We start from the raw sequence: 6,346 nt of genomic DNA, 5'->3' as shown, positions 1-6,346 counted from the left end.
CAAGGCTATGGTTTTTCCAGTGGTCATGTATGGATGTGAGAGTTGGACTGTGAAGAAAGCTGAGTGTCTAAGAATTGATGCTTTGGAACTGTAGTGTTGGAGAAGACTCTTGAGAGTCCCTTGGACTGCAAGGAGATCCAACCAGTCCATTCTGAAGGAGACCAGTCCTGGGTGTTCATTGGAAGGACTGATGCTAAAGCTGAAACTCCCATACTTTGGCCACCTCATGCGAAGAGTTGACTCACTGGAAAAGATTCTGATGCTGGGAGGGACTGGGGGCAGGACGAGAAGGAGACGACAGAGGATGAGATGGGTGGATGGCATCACTGACTTGATGCACATGAGTTTGGGTGAACTCCAGGAGTTGATGATGGATAGGGAGGCCTGGCATGAATCTATTTGTGATTCATGGTGTTGCAAAGAGTCAGACATGACTGAGCAACTGAACTGAACTGCATGAAGGTTAAAGTAAATAATGATTATAGAGTAGCGTTATGACTCCTAATACTGTAAGAGATTATTTGTAACTAGGATGAATGTCAAGAGTTCGTTTATTTTGCCTTGTACCTCTCAGCAGGTTTCTTCCATGAGCGACAGGGAAACACGCAACCACTCAGAAGTGACTGACTTCATTCTTGTCGGCTTCAGGGTCTGCCCAGAGCTCCACAGTCTCCTTTTCCTCCTATTTCTGCTTATCTACACTATGATCTTCTAGGGAATGTTGGCATGATGGTCATTATTAGGAAAGATCCATGGCTGAACACACCAATGTATTTCTTCCTAGGCAGCCTCTCCTTCATTGATCTCTTCTATTCTTCTGTTATTGCACCCAAAGCTATGATCAACTTCTGGTCTGAGAGCAAGTCCATCTCATTTGCAGGCTGTTTGACCCAGCTCTTTCTCTTCACCTTCTTCATTGTGACCGAGGGGTTTCTCCTGGCAGTCATGGCTTATGACCGCTTCATTGCCATCTGAAATCCACTCCTCTATACTATCCAGATGTCAACACGTCTCTGTGTTCAGTTGGTGGCTGGTTCCCATTTTTGTGGCTGTATCAGCTCAATTCTTCAGACCAGCATGACATTTACTTTATCCTTTTGCGCTTCTCAGGCCATTGACCATTTTTACTGTGACACTTGCCCACTTCAGAGACTATCTTGTTCCGACCTCTTCATCCTGAGAATGGTTTCTTTCACCTTATCTGGCCTCATTACCTTCCCTACCATCAGAGTTATTATTGTTTCTTATTTGTATATTGTGTCCACAGTTCTAAAGATACCGTCCACCAAGGGGCGTCAGAAAGCCTTCTCCACTTGCAGCTCCCACCTGGGAGTCGCGAGTGTACTGTATGGTGCTGGCTTTTTTATGTATCTCACTCCTGACACATATCCTGAGCTCAGTAAAGTGGCCTCCTTGTGTTACACCCTGGTCACTCCCATGTTGAATCCTTTGATTTACTCTCTGAGAAACAAAGACGTCAAAGAAGCTCTATACAAACTTTTGGAGAAGAAAAGTATTATTCTGTGATTATTATTTCTCTTCCACTAATGAGTGGTGTCTGTTTATTTTGTATTCCTCTGGTCATCAATGAAATTATTCTCCTGAGTATCATAGAAATATTATCAAAATCTTTTTAATGGTAGTGTATTATTTCCATATGGTACTTTTTTTTTTTTGTCCATCTTAGCATTGTCAACGGAGAAGGCAATGGCACCCCACTCCAGTACTCTTGCCTGGAAAATCCCATGGATGGAGGAGCCTGGAAGGCTGCACTCCATGAGGTCGCTGAGGGTTGGACACGACTGAGCGACTTCACTTTCACTTTTCACTTTCATGCATTGGAGAAGGAAATGGCAACCCACTCCAGTGTTCCTGCTTGGAGAATCGCAGGGATGGGTGAGCCTGGCAGGCTGCTGTCTATGGGACTGCACAGAATCGGACACGACTGAAGTGACTTAGTAGCAGCAGCAGCAGCAGCATTGTCAAACATAAATATCTTGGATTTTGGAGATGCTCTGGACATTGCAGATACATTTTTCAAGATGAATCTTCATACTAATCTCAAATAACATTTTATTTAAAAAAACTAATATTTTTATGGCATACTGCAGAACACTGCTTTTATATATTATTATAGTGCTTAAGCAATTATTTTGTCTAGTTTAGTCTTTGGAATGGCTTCTTCTCTTACATACAATTCCTAGTGGCTCAGACGGTAAAGAATCCCCCTGAAATGCAAGAGACCCTGGTTTAATCCCTGGGTCAGGGAAATCCCTGGAGAAGGGAATGGCTACCCACTCCAATATTCTTGCCTGGAGAATTCCATGGACAGAGGAGCTTAGCATGCTACATTCCACGGGGTCACAAAGAGTTGGGCTTAACTGAGCAGACTTTGGGATCCAGACTTTGAGCGCAGCAGATGCCAGAGTTGGACTTGATTGAGCAGACTTTGGGACTTTGGGATCATCAGAGAATTGAAATTTGTGGTCTGTATTCATGGTGAGCCACATCCAAGTCTCTGCATGCCAAAGGAAGGAGAACAGTTCTATAAGAAGGAAGAGGAACTTCCTCTTGTGCACAAGAACATGGCTTTTCACTGGCTGAGACTTTGCTAGGTAAGAAGAGTAATCTTCTTGTAGCCCTTCAAAAGAACTAGACAAAAGGCTGAAAAGCCCAACATTGTTTCACAGAAATAAAAAACCTCTGTTCATGAATGAATGGATTGAAGGCTAGCCACCTTAGAAAGAGCAGCCACTGTTCTGCAGAGTACAGGCTGAAAGCTAGTCAGTTTCATGAAATAGTCTGATCTCAAATCACGTCAAAGTGCCAAACAACTACTAGCCTAAAAGCAACACCTTAACCAGAAAGGCAAAGTTTTAAATAGATCCCAAATAAAGCCAGGAGAGCTTCAAATGCAAAGAGGGTGAAAGCTCAGTTCCAGAAGTAAGACATCCTTCAAACCCCAGGGTTGGTGAGAAAAACAGTAAACAACAACGACTCAAATGAGGATATTGGACCTATTTGCACACCAGCCCTAGAACTGTTGAGAGTCTTCTCAGGCCCCTGTGGAGTCCACTGAAATGTTGACCTGAAACAAATAGACTGACAGATATTTCTCCAGCAAACATGGAGGAGAAGCACAGAGTTGCAATTCAAGGTCTGCCACCGTGGCAAGACACATGCAAGTTCCCGAATGACAAGGGAAGGAGAACTCTTTTAGAGAAGAAAAAAGAAAGATTGACCATGTCAACTACAAACTGGCATTTGCCATCTACCCCTACAAGGATTAAATCATATGCTGGTACAACTGTTGATTTTCAATATCCCTGAAAGGAGTTCAGGGTAGAGAGCAGAAATGAGGTATTACGTGCTCTGGGAAAAACTGGCAGAACAAGTCTTAAGATACTTTCATATTTTCAGGAGCTAATTTGATGAGCCCAATTCTTGTATCTCCTCATATCTAGAAAAAGCATTAAAATCCTTCATGGTGATGAATGTTCCTTGTGAGTAGTAGAAACCTTCCTCAAAGAATGTGTGCTTGATTGCATGTACTCCTGCTTCACCAAAATCACATATATACTGACCATCTTTGGAGTAGTTTCTCAGAGCTATCTGAGATGCTGTCTCTTGGACTACAGTCCTGATTTTATCCCAAATAAAATTTGTCTCACGAGTCTCATGTTGTGTATTTTCTTTAAGCTTTGATCGGTGCTGTAGTGAAAAAAGTGCCCTTGACTTTCCATTGGCTGAGTCCTCGACAAGAAAGAAGAGTCTTTTTCTTTACAGCTGGGCTCTGCTTTTGTTGTAGGTGTGAAAGTCCCCCACTTTTACTTTCCAACTTTATTTCAGAGGTTTTGGTTTACTAATTTTTACAATCATTTTTGAATTTTCACTTGAATCAACTATTTTATACATGTTCTATCAAGAGGAAGTAATAATAATAAGAAACAAACAATAAATAATCTTCATTACATACATGAACTTGGGGAATTGTATATTGAGTTTGTCAGGCATTGGGGAGTGCTCTGAGGACCTGCTTGTTTCTGGACACTAATAAAAAAAAATCAAAGTGGGAGTCAGAGATATCAATTTTTTTTGAGGCAATCATTCCCTTGAATGAACTTTGATAATTGTTCCTATATTAATTATTTAAGAAATATTTAATAAAAGAATAGAAGATAGGTAATCACTAAAATCGGAGAAGGCAATGGCACCCCACTCCAGTACTCTTGCTTGGAAAGTCCCATGGACAGAGGAGCCTGGTGGGCAGCAGTCCATGGGGTCGCGAAGAGTCAGACGCGACTGAGCGACTTCACTTTCACTTTTCACTTTCATGCATTGGAGAAGGAAATGGCAACCCACTCCAGTGTTCTTGCCAGGAGAATCCCAGGGACGGGGGAGTCTGGTGGGCTGCTGTCTATAGGGTCGCACAGAGTTGGACACGACTGAAGCTACTTAGCAGCAGCAGCAGCAATCACTAAAATAGAAGGTGACCCAAAATTTACATGCTATGCCTCTGTATCTTCATTTATTCTATTAATTTTATTTAATGCCTGTAAACTCCAGGAGATGATGAGGGACAGGGAGATGGTGAGGCATAGTAAGGCCTGGTGTGCTATAGTCCATGGGGTCACAAAGAGATGGACACGACTTGGTGACTGAACAGCAACAGCATGTTCTGATCTTGTGGTAGCCGTGGGTACAGATAACCTTATTGTTCAGGAAACATACAATTTAATGTTGGAATCAGATCATTGGACATACAATTAAAATGCAGAGATTTTCTTTTACTGTTTATTGTATGCAAGCAGTAAACATGGAGATTGTAAGGTTGGATGCCTGAGAGTGGGTGTTGGTAATCAAGGAAAGTCTTAGGGATACACGGAAAATATATTTGAAGGACGTACGATTGTAGTCAGGGAAACTGCTTTATCAGTTTATGTTATTGATGGGGATTGAAGTATGTCAATGTAATTTTAAAAAGCTTTACATAAAAATTACAAGTAGGGGTTCCATTTCAAGATGGTGGAGTAGAAGGGTAGAAGGACATGCACTCATACCCTTCTGCAAGAGCACTAAAATCACAACTAGCTGTTGAACAACCATCGACAGGAGGAGGCTGGAAAATACCAAAAAAAAAAAAAAAAGATACCCCACGTCCAAAGACAAAGAAGCAGCAGCAGTGAGATGGTAGGAGGGGCACAATCCTGATACAATCTAATTCCATTCCCATCATGGGGGTGACCCACAAACTGGAGAACAATAACACCAGGGAAGTTCTCCCACTGTTGTGACTATTCAGAACCCTACTTCAGGCTTCCCAGCCTGGGGACCTGACAAAAGGACTGGGAACCCCCAGGGACTCCTACCTTGAAGCCCAGCAGGATTTGATTATAAGGCAGGACTGGGAGAAACAGAGACTCCATACTTGGAGGGCATAAACAAAACCTTGTGCGCACCAAGACTCAGAGGAAAGGAGCAGTCACTCCACAGGAAACTGAACCAAAACTACCAGCTAGGCTTGGAGGGTCTCCTTTGGAGGCATGGGTCAGCAGGGGTTCACTGCAGGGACCAGAGGGCTGCCAGGAGCTGTCAGGGAAGGCTACCTTGGGCATAAACACTCTTGGAGGTCACCATTAACTTGACCACAGACCCTGGGTTACCTCAGGCCAAAAAAACTACCAGGCAGGGAGTGCAACCCTACCCAACAGTAGATAATTGGATTAAAACTTTACTGAGCTAGGCCCTGCCCACCAGAGTAAGACCCAGTTTTTCTCACCACCACTCCCTCCCATCAGGAAGTTCTTATACAAGCCTCTTAGCCTTCTCCATCAGAGGGCAGACAGAAGATGCAAGAAGAACCACAATCCCACAGGAGACTAAAACAAAACTATATTCATTTCGGTTCAGTTGCTCAGTCGTGGCCAACTCTTTGCGACTCCATGGACTGCAGCATGCCAGGCTTCCCTGTCCATCACCAACTCCCAGAGCTTATTCAAACTCATGTCCATTGAGTCAGTGAAGCATCCAACCATCTCATCCTCTGTCATTTCCTTCTCCTCCCACCTTCAATATTTCCCAGCATCAGGGGCTTTTCCAGTGAGTCAGTTCTTTGCATCAGGTGGCCAAAGTAGTGGAGCTTCAGCTTCAGCATCAGTCCTTCCAATGAATATTCAAGATGACTTCCTTTAGGATGGACTAGTTGGATATCCTTGCAGTCCAAGAGACTCTCAAGAGTCTTCTCCAATACCACAGTTCAAAAGCATCAGTTCTTCAGTGCTCAGCTTTCTTTATAGTCCAACTCTCACATCCATACATGACTACTGGAAAAACCATAGCTTTGACT

The 6,346-nt window shown here is 43.2% G+C and overlaps 1 pseudogene; it reads left to right on the top strand.

Moving 5' to 3' along the window:
* On the top strand, positions 557 to 1,527 carry LOC102182765 (annotated as a pseudogene).

The sequence above is a fragment of the Capra hircus genome, chromosome 5 (genome assembly GCF_001704415.2).
Source record: "Capra hircus breed San Clemente chromosome 5, ASM170441v1, whole genome shotgun sequence".
Classification (NCBI taxonomy): Eukaryota; Metazoa; Chordata; class Mammalia; order Artiodactyla; family Bovidae; genus Capra; species Capra hircus.
The sequence above is the reverse complement of the archived record's forward strand: the minus strand, read 5'-3'. Positions and strand labels throughout refer to the sequence as shown.